The sequence below is a fragment of the Rhinolophus ferrumequinum genome, chromosome 8, assembly GCF_004115265.2.
Source record: "Rhinolophus ferrumequinum isolate MPI-CBG mRhiFer1 chromosome 8, mRhiFer1_v1.p, whole genome shotgun sequence".
Taxonomy (NCBI): domain Eukaryota; kingdom Metazoa; phylum Chordata; class Mammalia; order Chiroptera; family Rhinolophidae; genus Rhinolophus; species Rhinolophus ferrumequinum.
The window spans coordinates 50385208-50400852 of NC_046291.1; the positions used below are offsets into that span (position 1 = coordinate 50385208).

General features: G+C 35.8%; 1 protein-coding gene across 3 annotated transcripts in view; it reads left to right on the forward strand.

Moving 5' to 3' along the window:
* CHN1 (chimerin 1) overlaps positions 1-15645 on the forward strand; it is a 176763-nt gene that overhangs the window by 116153 nt on the left and 44965 nt on the right. The gene's annotated exons all lie outside the window — the stretch shown is intronic.

Sequence of the window (15645 nt, forward strand, 5' to 3'; positions counted from 1 at the left end):
CATCTTCAGGTTTCCATCAGTTCAGTCTTCAAAGTACTTATTAGCATTTCATTGTCAAAGTTGAAACTTACTTAGCTCTTTGAAACTGACAAAAGACCTCTCAGTTGACAGTCACCTCCTAAATAAACAAGATTTTTTTTTTTGAAGGGAGTTGAAGTGTTTTTCAAATCAATATTCTAGAGACCATATATGTAAAACTCACTGTAGAGAGTTTATAATAATTTAGAAGCAAAAAAAAAAAAAGCAAACAAAAAAAACCTTTTAGCTTTTTAATACAATTCGACAGTTTATCATTTTCCATGGTTTCTCTCAGAAGGCGGGAAACCAATAACCTGAATAAGGATTAGTATTTATAAAAGAAAAAAATTGAAGATATTATTATTAATGGTAGTGCTTTTGAGAAATAAAATAATGAAGAAAATGAAAAACATAACTTTAAAATAAACTTTTGTGGAATTCTAAAATATGCAGTCATAAATAGCTTTTGCCTAAAAGAGCCACTTATCAGATCAGTGTTCTTACCAGTCTTTATATACAATAGGGAGATCCTGCTGCACAGTATATGTTACAACTAATAGATTAGATCAGTGATTCTCAAACTTTTTGTACTCAGGAGCCCTTAACACTTTAAAAATTGTTGAAGACCTCAAAGAACTTTTATTTATGTGGGTTGTGTCTATTGACATGTACCATATTGTAAATTAAAACAGATTTTTAAAAATTATTAATTCATTAAAAAATAATAAACCCATTACATGTTAACATAATAGCATCATTATTAAGATAACCATATTTTATGAAACAAATTTAGTTGGAAGAGTGGCACTTTTTTCATTTTTGTAAATCTCTTTAATGTATATCTTAATATTAAGAAAACAACTGGATTCTTATAAATGCGTCTGCATTCAGTCTGTGGTGATATGTTAATTTGGTTGAAGTATGTGAAGAAAATTCAACCTCATACAACTATGCATTCAGAAAAGAGGAGTATTTTAATAGCCTTGTCAGATAATTGTGGATATTTCTCTTTGCTATCATTCCAAAACTGGGTAAGTGGTAGTTTCTTAAAGATTACTTGCAATGTGGAACCTGAAACCCTATAAAAAGCATTTCTCACTCTGTTACACTAAAATCTACTGGTCTTTCTTGAACTCTGAATGGATCTTTCAACTATGCATGATTCTGTAACATTATGCATTGGTCATTTGGAAGATACTAGTTCACTGAGTTATGTAGGTCTCCCAAACACACATTTCTTTATAGGATATAAAGAAACCATATTGTTAATACCATCATTTGATTTCATCATAAAAGTTATTTAAGTAGTGGGAAGCTGTCAAGTTCAGGTGGCAGATACAAAATTTCCAAAATTCTTATTTTCACTTGAAAGTATGAATTTTATCATTGACTGTCAGTTGTTTTCGTTGAGGTGGCAGGCTCACTTTGTTCATTTTTGAGAATATGCCAACTCTGAATAACCAAAATCTATGTTAGTCATTCTTCCAAGTAAAAAAAAATGGTATTCTATAGAAAAAGCAGCTGTCTCTGCTTGTACCTCAAACAATACTTTTCCTTAAGAAAACTGTCCCCAGAAGGAACCCAGATACCTTTTACATCATTTGGTTTGCAGCTCTTATTCTTTTGGAGAGTTTTTCTCCAAAATGTAATATATAAAACTCTAGATTTAATGTAATCGACAGCAGAAAGAGGAGATGACAGGATTAGGGGGAGAAACCTGTCTAAATATGTGACCCACAAAAGCTCATTTAGTAGGTTATCGTTCATTAAAATCAGTATCATTGGTATAAAGTAATAATTAAATTCTATACTTATTGTTTCAAAGACTGGGTTCTTTTAAAAATGGAAACAACAATGAAACATTATGTAACTAATGCCACAGTGTGATACTTCTGACAGTAAAAAACGTAATAAAAGCACCCACTTAAAAAAATCTACAGCTGATCCTGCAGGAAGAGATACTTTAGACAAGTTATTTTTTTAACATCAAACTTCTTATTTTAATGTCTTCCTTATTAAGACATGCATTTGAAAATAGTTTCATCTTGTTTTATAGTAAGTTATGGGTTGGAGTTCTTAGGCAGAAAAATAATCAAACTTGAAACTAGGTTTACTAATGGTAGATACTGCCCAAATTCCCTTTTCTTCTAACATTCTCTTTTAACTCATCCTTACAGAGGGTTCTTATTCATCCATAAATTTTCATGGCACTTTGCACTATTCTTCCAATAACAGTTGTTTTGCTCCTGCATATTAATTTAAACCACCGTGATTCAACAATCTTTAGAATTGAACACTGCAGTTCATGAAGCCCAAGCATCCCTTGTCTCTCAGGTGGCACCTGTTCTCTTAACACAACAAATGTTTTCAATTCAGTCGCGTCCTTTAGTCAGCTATGTTGCTAAGATACCTAATCTATGTTGTTACAGATTTTCTAACACGTTTTCAGTTCATAGTTGCATATGTTTTAGCTATCAAATGAGGAAACAATATTTGAAATACCCTTCTTCTTTGCACCTCTGGCCAGCCATTACGTTTTTAAAACCAAGTTGTGAGATATTTTAAGGAATGGCCATTATAAGAAAATGGCCATTTTTTATTTTTGTATTTATTCTGATAGTATTTTCCGGGCAGGGGGCTAAAAGTATTTTTAGGGCAGAAAGGCCATTCATCTATGAGTCTTGAGAATTCAGTGATGCTTACACATGTGCTATGGACTTGGTGTGCTCTTTCTTTCAAGATTTAGCCCCTATTTGTGTTAGGTGATAAGGCCGATGCGAATGACAGCAGCATCAACAGGCCTGACCCCACCTGTCTCTGAGAACTTGAGGGCTCTACATGCTAGGTACTGAAAATACATGACAACATACATTCCATACATTGTATGTACACGATCTCATCTCATCCTCCCAACCACCTTTTGAGGTCGGTACTGTCATTATTTCTGTTTACAGATGAAGAAACGGAGACTTTCCGTAAGGCCCCATCACTAGTAAGTAGAGTTGGTATTCTTTTACAGGTAATCTTGACTCAAGCACCCAGCTTTTAACCAGTTAAATATAGGTAACACTGAACTTCAGTTAAATTTTGTTTAAATTGTTTTAACTATTTATGGAAGGGGTGATTAGGCAGATTGAGGAGGAGGGTGTATAAACAGCAGTTCTCTATCTGCGTTATTTCTGATAAAAGGACTTTATAAGATGGTCAGCAAACTATCCTGTGGTTTGATCATTAGAAGGCTTTTGAAGGCACTTCTGTGTTGGAAGAGGAGAGAGCGATCTGGAATGGAGAGTTGTGTGAAGTCACCTGTCAGAGTCTCAGAAGGACTGTGAGAGTAGGAAGCAGCTTGGAAGGAAGGCATGGACATAGATTTTTATGAATAAACTCAACCATCATTAAAAAAATGTGATTATTAGGATGGAAAAATCTATTACCCATCTAATAGTTATCCTAAATATAATGAATTCATTCAATATGTAATTGTTTAATATCTGGTCCTTGTGAAAATAGCATAGGGCCCTATTCTTTGCTGTTTGCCAGTTTCACTAATGCCTAGAACATAGTAGACACTAAATAAAATATTGGTTGAATGAAAACTATGTAGGAGAGCCTTGTACGTACAGTCTCCAACTTATTATATGATTTGACTTACCAAGTTTTCAACCTTATGATAGTATGAAAGTGATACTCATTCAACCATTTTGTTTTTCACTTTCAGTACAGTATTCAATAAATTACATGAGCAAGTCAACACTTTGTTATAAAAGGCTTTGTGTTGGATTATTTTGCTAATGTAAGTGCTCCGAGCACGATTAAGGTAGGCTAGGCTAAGCTATGATGTTAGGTTATGTGTATTAAATGCATTTCAACTTACCATGTTTTCAATTTACAATGGGTGTATAGGGACATACCCCCATTGTAAGTCAGGGAGCATCTGTATATGTTTTGACCATTTCTGTATTTTCTTTTAATGAATTTGTGGGTATTTACACTTTCTCAGGTCACGTGTTCAGAATGCCAAATCCTCCTTTTTTATACTATATTACTTTAAAGATAAAATATATCCTAATTATGTAATTACTTACTGCATTCACCATTCTAGAATCTTTGTTATAAATATAAGACTTAGTTGAGTGTTGACCCATGAGACTGGAGTGGCTTTCCATCTTGTAAATTATGAATGTCTGTTTGGTGAATTTTAATGGAAGCTTAATTACCTATTTTGAAAGACAGCTCAATTAGTTGCTCAAGAGATTACTCTCTCAATTCATTGGTTTGGAGGGTAGTTTTGTCGATTTGTTTTTATTTAAGGAACAGGAAAAGCCAGTGCAAAAACAAAAAAACATGCAGCTCAGTAACTCTCAGTTGACAAAGGATCTGCATATATCTAAGGAAGAGCAACATATCACTTTACCCACCATCATCAACATAATGAAAAAGGCTTTTTTAAATGCCAGAAGTGAATTGCTAAGCCTGACCTTACTTCTCTGTATGTTGTAAACCATTTATCAGGCTTAGAACTGAATTGGGGTGGTCATTTTTAGCTGTAAATGTTTCTGCTTCTGACAGATCTAGGTCTTTGAAACCCTGGGTCTTACCTAAGGCAAGAGTCAGCCTAGTCACATGTTGACTGATCATGAGGATCAAAGTCCCAGGGACACACAGTAGACTGGAGAGAGCATAGGGTGTGAAGTCTGGAGGCCTGGGTTTCCATCATGGCTCCTTTGCCTGCCGATTATCTGCTCCTGAGCAAATTACCTGAATATCGCTGTAGTATATTCTTTCTGAAAAATAGGAATGTGAGGATGCAATGAAATAGTGCGTGTGACAGGAACTTTGTAGAATCTAAAGTTCTGTATAAGTGCTCCAGAACTTTAGAGGACAGTGTAAGAGCTGGGCCTGAATTATTGTGTGGCTTTTTGTTTGTTTGTTTTTGTTTTTTTAACCAAATGGGCAGAAGAAAAATAAAGTAATTAAAGTTGATGGTAAAGTAGGACTAGAACAGGATTATTAAGACAGTTGCCTCACAGATAACATCTTGCTCTGCAACATGGTGACAGAATCAGGCCCACTGCTGGAAGGGCTATAAGGGCTCCCTCAGTCACCCAGGCCTGCTCTCTGGAATCTAGATTATGCATTTCCTGCTGCACAGCAGGGATATGCTAAACCTAAAGATAAATACGACACATCCTCCTAGAGCGTCAGTTTTACTCAGTGGTCATTGATTGAACACATTTTTGTATTAAACATTTTATATGGGTACGTTCTGGAGAGCTTAGAGAGCCACCCTGTGTCCCTGCACATCCCTCTTCACTGTTGGCTGTTCTCAGGAACATTTTGGCGGAAAGGGTAGGAAAACACTGGCCTAAGCTGACCAGATAGCCTTAGATAACCTTTGACCTTATCAACGGAAGATCTTCAATTGCTCCTTAAATTGCCTCCCATTACCCTGTCCTTTGTGGAGAAGGAAAACAGCAGGGTGGATTCCTCTCAATACATTAAATGTCACTGAAAGATAGATGTTCAATTATCCTTTAATCTCTTCTTCCTCCTCACAGGAAGTTGGCTGCAGTCTGCCTTTCTGTGTCTTATGTTCTAATGCGCTGATCATTTGTGGGGCCTGATCCAGATGCCTCAAATCGCCCTTTAGACGTCGAGTTCCATATGGGGCACAGTATACACATATAAAATAATCTAATTATCTCTTGTATAAAGGAGAGCACTCAAGTTAGGGGTTGTTAATGTTCTCTTAATTTCATTAGGATCCTTTGAACTAACAGAAATTTCATAAAATGAAATGCTGTGGAGATGTTATGAAAAGTTTATTTTAGAAAATGCCCAGATGCAAGCTAGTTTTACTTTTTTTAACATTATTATCTTGATATAAACCATGCCTTGTAGCAGTGTCATTACAAAGAAAAGACAAGTTAATGTCTGGCAGTGAGGTGAAGTAGTAACACATCTGTGAATTATGCTCATGCTTATACTTCTTCTCAGAGTAGTTGTTTATGAAAGTTAAATCTTTTACCTTCAGGCCATTATTGCCATTTTCAAATAAAAAGTAGGTTTTCAAAAGTATGTTTGAACTTCACAAATATACTTCATAGTATGAGTCAGCATTTATCTCAACTGAAGCTTAAAATGGATATTAAAATAAATTATAATAGGAATATTCTATTCAAACTACACACATAGGAAATAAGCTTTTATGACTTAAGTTTAAGAAAGTCGGTAACAGGTTCTTTTAAAAATAAACAAATCTCATAGACTTCATCCTAGCCTAATCAATGGAAGTCACTAGAGGAATGAGAAAACTAAAAATATAGTGGTCAGCTTTGATTTTAATACACTGGCTTGCTTCTGTTAATTTGGTGATTGCAAAGTATTCACCTGGACTGCAGTAACTTGAAATAACCTCACCTGGTACTTTAAAATCTGAAAATACTTCTAATAACCTCAATCTGAGTCTGCTTTTTAGTTGTATTTTTCTTATGTATATTACAACTAAAAGCTTTTTGAAAAATTAAAAATGTTTATGATACAAGAGTTTTACACTGGATTTTAGGTCCCTAATTGTTGATAAAGTATTAGAGCCTTTTTAATCTCCTCTATTATTCCAGAATAATAATAGTGTTTCTTTATGTCTTACAGGTGATAGGTATCAAAAATTTGGGTAAAATAAGAACCAAAGAGTTAAGAACACATTTCCCTAATGTGTTCAGGTTCATTTAGGAGGGGAAATGAGACGTTCCCACGCAGGCCAATTTCAGCTTTTCGTCAGGAAGAACCAAGAAAGCATGTTGTTATGGTCATCATAATACAACCATCACTGCCAGTGGCCAAAGACTGGAGAGTATTGAACTAGAATATTTTACCCATATTAAGTAATTTTAAGTATTACATTAAGTAATACTTAATACTTAATACTTATTACATTTAAGTATCACATTAAGTATTACATGCATTTAGTAACTTGTGGTTACATAATTCAGGACAGGAAAACATCTTCCATTTATTTTATTATATCTCCCTGAAGCGCCTATTATATAAATTGGTGTCAGTACATCAGGGCTACAATCTAATATCCTTTAAAAACTTGTAAATGGAAAAATAACACCATGTCTTATGAATTAATGTTAAGATCACCACCTAAAATATTTGAGCAGAAATTCACAAAAGCACAGGAAAGAGACACCTGGAAAAAGGAGACTTAAAGAGGTAGAAGTTGCGTATGTCCATCTAAGCACTGACTTAAAATGAGGGAGCCCCAAATAAAGGAACACTGAATATTCTAGTTCATTGGCAAGGCCATCCAAATTGGAGAGGATTCAACAGATATCTTAACTCTGTGCGTTAAATACTCAGTTCATCGAACTCACTCCACTTGTTTTGATTCCATTCCTAGCACTCCTATTTTGTTTGTTTGTTTCCAATGTAGGTATGCTACATTGGAAAATTTTGGTGACCCACTTCATAATTATATCTCATATCATAGTATAAACTACTTTTACCTATCAATTTCATGAGCTGGTATTACAATGTCAGTCTCCCTTTGAGAAGGAGACACTATCTCCTTGGGCTGGCAAATTAAGTTTCTGAGACTGCAAGACTGAGTACTAGACAGAAGCCCATAGTAAATTAGCCATAGCTAGCTTCCTCATGGAGACTCACTGGAGATAGCTAAGCTGGCCTTTCCCATGTGAGCACACCAAATCTTTACATTCCTGTGTGTTGAATGAGTATGAACCTTCATTTTTTCCTTCTGAATTTCTGTTAAAAACACAGAGAAGACCATGGAATTCACTTAGTCCAGCTGGGACTTGGAAAAGTCCAGTGGCTTGGCTGGTATCCGTCAGAACCAGGCTTGGAAACCAGACTGTGTGCCACTATACCCCTCCTCTCTGGAACAGAGTGCAAAATCTCCCTTAAAACTGTCACTTGGAGAATTTGATCATTTCTGTTGTTTCTTGAAAGAATAGGAATGCAGGGCTGTACTGTTTTGTTTGAATTGTGTTTTAAATGTCTTAATGTTTATAAGGGGACATGCTAGAGAGTATACAGTTTGTTAGTGTCAATATTAGTATAATTTCAATTTATTATCCACTGAAATGAATGCATTGATGGGCATTATTGTTATCTGTTTAGATGGATATTAAGTTAATGCCAGAGGAGCTATGTAATAAAGACTGAGTTAGGAATTATAGTGTAACTGGTGCCAGTAGCATAAAAATTTAGAGCCCTGGCAAGATGTAAGAGCTTGCTGTGCAGCGTAAAAAAGTTATTTATCCCGACATAACTTAAGGATTTATAGAGTTCTATATAGAAGTCTCTAATGTTTGACTTAAAATGCACTTGAATTTTTTGATTAAATGAAGAATCTGGTAGATAGTAGAAATTCAAATATAAGCAGTATTAAAATGGCTAGTGATCTGAGTGGTGCTAGAATTAAAATGATCTAGAAATTTATTCAAATGATAGCGTTTCAGAATTGCATGCTAACAGTAGATAATGTGAGAGGCAGGACAGACACAGAATTTGAAGTCATGTAGACCTGGGTTCAAATCCTAGTTTCACCACATATTAGTTAGGTGACCTTGGGCAAGGTACCACATCTCTCTGAGCTTCTGCTTTTCATCTATAAAATATCTAACTTCATTATACATGTGAAGCATTTACTAGCACAATGCCATGTAGTTGTCTATTAATAAATGTAAGCTGACATGTTGTTAAGAACCTTGGAATATATTCTACTCTTGACTCTAATTGAGAGAAAGTAGGTTACAAGTTATAATTTGGGGGACAAAGGTATGCATAATCTGTGTATCTAGAGTGAGCGGAATTTGCTTGGATCTACACATCTTGATATTGGAAAAGCTATGTTGTTTATATCTCAATTTTAACAGTTTATGGAAATTGCAGGAAAGGAGGGGAAACTTCTGATTTTTTTCTGTGCCAGGAATCGTGCAAAAAATGCTTCTCACATATTATCTCATTTAATTCTTCGTAATTCTATAATGTAAGTACTTTTAATCCATTTTACATATAAGGAAACAAAGATTGAAATCAGTAACTTGACGAAGGACATGCCACAGCCAGGAGGTGACAGGGTTAAGGTCAGCACTTTGGTCGGCCTCCAGAGTCCACAAGCTTGTTGCACTTGGTGAAAATGAGGCTAGCTCAGCACAAATCCAGTATGATTTACTAGACAGACAACAGAGTAGTGGCGTCAGTGGTGGAAATTTCTTTATTTGAAAAACAGCAAATGTGTTCTTTTCCAAGGTCACCTGTTTCCCCCTTTCATTCCTTATTCCTCACACAACTCTCCACCCCCACACACCATTTTTATAGTCCACTGCTCTATATTACAAATGGTATAGACAAAGGTGGAAACAGAGGGTTGTGGAACCAGTCCATTGCTCATCCTTGCTTTGCAGGCCGGACGCTCATTCAGGTGAGCATATGGAAGTGATGTCAGAATCAAGGATGGCCAGAGGCAGGTCCGAGACGGGCCAAAGGTTCCCAGTCAAAATCAGCCAAACGCTGTTGGTGTTCCAGCAAGATGAGGTTGTGGGAGACGTGCCCTGCCAGTTTAGACCCTCACCCAGTTACGCCATTTTCTTCTATATTATAGAACCAGAATATGGGGGGCTATCTCCCTAACACCTTGGGTTTGTCTCCTACTCTCATTACAAGGTAGCACAAACAGCTACCAGGCTTTGAAGACAAAAAACTGGAATTCAGATCACAAACTCCTATTCCTGACTGTGACCTTGAGCAAGTCACTCTGTGAGTGTTCTTCATCTATAAAATGTGCATTACACAACATACTCTCAAAATAGTTGTGACTAGTATGCGTAACTAGGATAATATATGAAGCATCAAGGCTTGTTCCTGACCACTTAAATGCAGATAATCTCCTTTGCATTTCATTTTCTACCCCCTTCCCAACCCTGCTCCCTCAACCAATATACATGTCATTATATGCCTCTTAAAAGATAGGATTAGAACTAGAATTTGGGAAATTGGTAGTAACCGTAATACAAAGGGGAGCGCAGGCGTTTCCAGGTATGTTTATATGGTATAAACCAAAAGCAGATTGATCTACAAACTCCCTGAGGGCAGGGACCTTTGTCTTATACTACACAGTACACTCTGCAGCTACTAGTGGTACAGCATCCTGTAATACTATAATTTATTGAGTGCTTACTCTCTGCATATAGTCTTTTCCTCCTTTATGTGCCATCCTCTTTAAACTGACCAGTCACCTGTAAGGTAGGTCTTATTATCATCTCTAGTATGTAGATGAGGTAACCAAGGCGCCAAGCAAATCTCCCAAGGTCAGAATTCAAACTTCAGTGTCTCTGATTTCAAATCCCATCTTTATTATTATGATAACACACTGTCCCCCAATTAAAATAGCTGCCTCCATTTGGTTTTATTTTTTTAACCAAATATTTATTGAGCCTTTATTTGTGCAAACTACTGTGCCAGATTTAGGGTTTATACCAAGATGAAGGAGGTGTGATCAAACAATATGGTGAATGTTTAAATTTTTAAAAAATGTATTACAGTGAAAGACACATTGCCATTAATCACCTCAAAATACTCCCCCTTGCTTCGAATACACTTCCCGTCGTTCCTGCCACTTTCTGAAGCAGTTCCGGAAGTCCTCTTTCGTGTCTTTAGTTGTGTTGTCATGGCTGCCTCGATGTCCTGAATCGATTCAAAATACCTTTCACGGTCATTTTGACTTTGGGGAAGGGCCAGAGTCGCACAGTGCCAGATCCAGTGAATAAGTTGGATGAGGACACACCGTAATGTTTTTATTTGACTCAAGTTGTAGTACCAGAAGTGATGTGTGACACAGAGCCTTCCATTGTGATCACAAAGTACCGTGAATGCTGCTGCCAAGTGCCATCCAACGGAAAAGCAGGGATCTTCAATACGGGAGGTGGTGTGTCGAACCTTAAAAACAGTGTGTGACAAGTTGCAACTTGTTTGGTGTGGTCAGGTGTGAGCTATGGTTGAGAGATGGTGTGTTTTAAAGTGTGCTATAAATCATCCTCCATCATGACAACGCTCTTTGTCACACACCGCTTCTGGTATACAGCAATTTCTGTCAAATAAAAGCATTGCGGTGTATCCTCATCCACCTTATTCACTGGGTCTGTCTCTATGCGACTTCTGGCTCGTCCCCAAAGTCAAAATGACCATGAAAGGTAAATGTTTTGAATCAATTCAGGACATCGAGGCAGCCACAACAGTGCAATTAAATACACTCACGAAAGAGGACTTCCAGAACTGCTTCAGAAAGTGGCAAGAACTATGGGATAAGTGTGTTCGAAGCGAGGGGAAGTACTTTGAGGGGGTTAATGGCAATGTATCTTTCATTGTAATAAACTTTTTAAATTTAAACATTCACTGTATTTTTTTGTCATACCTCATACAAGACCTAATATTATATAAAGAGCTACAAAGATAACTGTGATATGTGGTAGAATGTGATATATCTCATAATTAACGAACAAGTGAAGGACTCTAAGGTTCACAGATGGGTGTAATCATGTCTAATTGGTGCAAATCATCAAAGGTTTCATGAGGGAGGGGGAGTTTGGAGCCTAGAGGGCTGCATTGCTGTGTGCTAAACTTGAGATCTAGAGATCTTAATTACTATTACTTTTCTTACCATCTGTTGTTACTCAATGCTTACTCTATCTGACCATCTATTGCTACTCTTCAAAATTGAAAAGAGAAAATAACTAGAGAAACCACTTTCAATAGAGAGGAGAAAACAACTAACCTCAAACTCCAGTTTCCTCTCATTTGGGTGGATAGCGCATAGAGTTCAAGAACCCAACTCCTATCCACTGTCTATATTAGCTGTGCACTTTTGGGAAGTTAACTTCTGCAGGCCTCAGTTCTTTCAGCTACAAAAGGAGGATAAAATATATGCAACATAGGTGTTATTCTGTGGATTTAATGGGATTCTATATGTCAAGTGTTTAGCTGGGTTCCTGGAACATAAGTACTTAATAAATGATAGCTATAATTAATAGATGCTATAACTATCTACCCAAATAGATAGGCCATATATATATATATAAGGATGAATAGTGTACATTTGTCTGAATCATCAGAACATTGATTTGTGTTCTGAATTTTAGAGTTAGCGGTTCTTGGGACTTGAGAGCTCTTCCGCAGCAGAATGCGGAAATGCAGTTGCAGTTATTAAAGACCCAAGTAACCAAACCCCCAGTCATTTGAGGGTAGTTAAGACCCTTTGCACCTGAGCTGTTTTCTGTCTCTTTATTGCCTTAGGCAGCTGCCCAAGTTGCAGTTGATCCAGTATTTCTTGATTAGGTAGAAAAATTATTCAGGTAGGACAGTCTGACTCTGCAGAGTCTACAGTAGAGTTTGTCTCTCAATGACAAAATGTTCACTTTTACCCAGCCATGAATTTTCTGGATAACTCTACCATTAGTCTTTTTATGCTTCGGTTGAATTTTAGTAACTACAGATGGAGGGTTGGGGATAGTCTGTACTAAATGGCCCTCAGTCAGGGAAAAAAAAAGCTTCCTGGGTTATATAGGTGATTGTTTTCTTTAATTTAGTAACTTAAACATTGTATTAAACATTGTGGAGAGAAAAAATTCCTGTTAAGTTTGCCTTTGGAATCTCTGCTTTTATCTGGTGCCTACTGAGAATCAGATAACTTCACTTTAGGTTGTACATGACTGAAGAGTCAGTTGGTCTTTATAATTTTAGTCATCACATGGCCATCTAGGTCTAAGCTGAGAAGTAATTTAGGTTAGACAAGGAAAGTTTTTTCCATTGTATTTCCTCTTAGAACAGGAGCATTTTTGGTCACGTTAATCACATAAGGGTATCAATTTATGGAAATGAAATATCAATGGAGGTAAATATTAATTTATACCTTTTATTAGAAATGTTTTTAAAAGAATAAACTATTTTAAAAGAAGGGACTATAGACTCAAGTAAACAAACAAAAAAAATATTTGGGGATGTTGAGAAAATCAGTCATTCAATATTTCCAGTCTCTAGCATGGTTTAATTACCACTTAATGCCCTAATTAAACTAGAATCTGCATTGGGCACATACTCCTACAGATTATGAAACCTGAGATAAATTGCACTAAGCAAATGGACTGAATTAATTTAAATATATAGTTTTAGATTCTTTAAGTACAGTGTAATGTTAGAATCATAATGGGTTAAACTTGATTACTATAGTATGAGGAAACAGATGTTTGGGAAATCAATATGAGAAAACAAGCTTCTTACAGCACCTTAGTAAAAAGTATAGGTATTGCTCTTATTATAATAAATGGAGGTGTATTTGAGTCTTACCCAGCCACTCCACTTCATTTTTAAAAAATTATTTCAAAAAAAACTGTATTTTTAATGATTTATTTTCACTTTTTTAAACTTTAGTTTTAAATATAGTTGACATACAATATTATATTCGTTTCAGTGATTCAACATTTGTATACCTTATGAAGTGATCACCACAGTAAGTCTAGTAACCATCTGTCACCATACATAATTGTTAAGATATTACTGACTATATTCCATATGCTATACATCCCTATGACTTATTTTATAACTATACGTTTGTACTTATTAATCCCTTTCCCCTTTTCTGCCCTTCTCCCCATCTCCCTCCCCTCTGGCCACCATCAGTTTCTTTTTTGTATTTATGAGTTTGTTTCTGTTTGTTCATTTGTTTTGTTTTTAGAGTCCACATTTAAGTGAAATCATATGGTATTTGTCTTTGTCTGACTTACTTCACGTAGCATAATACTCTCTAGATCCATCCATAATGTCGTAAATGACACAATTTCCTTCATTTTTATGGCTGAGTAATATTCCATTGTATATATACACTACATCTTCTTTATCCATTATCTGTCCATGGACACCTGGGTAGCTTCCATACCTTGGCTATTGCAGACGATGTTGCAATGAACATAGGAGTGCATATCTTTTTGAATTATTATTTTCATTTTCTTCAGAAAAATACCCAGAAGTAGACTTGTTGGGTCATAAGGTAGTTCTATTTTTAATTTTTTGAGTAATCTCCATACTGTTTTCCATAGTGGCTGTACTAGTTTACCATTCCACCAACAGTGCATGACAATTTCCTTTTCTCCACATCCTCACCAACACTTGTTATTTGTTGTCTTTTGAATAGCCATTCTGACAGGTGTGAGGTGGTACCTCATTGTGATTTTGATTTGCATTTCCTTGAGTTAGTGATGTTGAGCAGCTTTTCATGTATCTATTGCCATCTGTTTGTCTTCTTTGGATAAATGTCTATTCCAGCCTCTGCCCATTTTTTAATTGGATTTTTTTATGTTGAATTGTATGGGTTTTTAAATATATTTTGGATATTAACTCCTTATTGGATATAGCATTTGCAAATATCTTCTCCCATTCAGTAGGTTGCGTTTTCATCTAGCTGGTGGTTTCCTTCACTTTGCAAAAGCTTTTTAGTCTGATGTATTCTTATTGATTTTTGTTTTGTTGCCTTGGCCCAAGGAGACATCCAAAAAATAAAAATTGCTAAGACTGATGTCAAAGAATTTACTGCCTATATTTTTTTCTAGGAGTTTTATCATTTCAGGTCTTACATTTCAGTCTTTAATCCATTTGGAGTTTATTTTGTATATGGTATAAGAAAGTAGTTTTTCATTTTTTTGCATGTATCTGTTTTCCCAACACCGTTTATTGAAAAGACTGTCTTTTCCCCATTATATATTCTTAACATGGGTTTATTTCTAGGCTCTCTGTTCTGACCTATGTGTCTGTTTTTGTGCCAGTATTTTGTTTTGATTACTATAGCTTTGTAGTATAGTTTGGAATCAGGAAGCATGATACCTCCAATTGGAGATTTCTCAAGATTGCTGTGGCTATTCGGGGTCTTTTGGGTTTCCATGTAAATTTTAGGATTATTCTAGTTCTGTAAAAAATGTCATTGGTATTTTGATAAGGATTGCACTGAATCTGTAGATTGTTTTGGGTAGTGTGGACATTTTAACGATATTAATTCTTCCAACTATGAGCACCCCAACACGCCCTTTCTACATCAGCAAACAAACATCCAAGTGTCCTATAAGCTTAATTCCATTACATCTGGGACCTTTGTACATGAGGAATTATTCCCACCTAGCTCCCACTATGACCTGGCCTCCAGCTCTTTAAATAATGAATGTTGAGACTAAGAATTAAAATAATGATTGGATCTATTTAAGTATAGACCACAACCCAGTAGGGAGACAAAACTGACCACTTCCAGATGTTAGCAACGTTCCTTGTTTTACAGGAAAATAGGATCATATCTAGTTAAACTTTTCTTTCTCATCAAAATACTTACCAGCTTTTGCTCATCTTTAATAAAATTTAGTTTTAGTTAACTCAGTCCATGCACAAAGGAGGGTATATATGAGCCTTTCATAATTTACCTGGCAGTGGTGCCTTCTTTTTAAAAACCTGGTGCTGCATGTTAATTTTCCTTTGCTTTTAATAGGTAACAATATATTCCATTTTGTAATGATGCATGACTCATTCATTGCTCATTGTCTTCCCACCGTTTTTTTATTTTTCCCC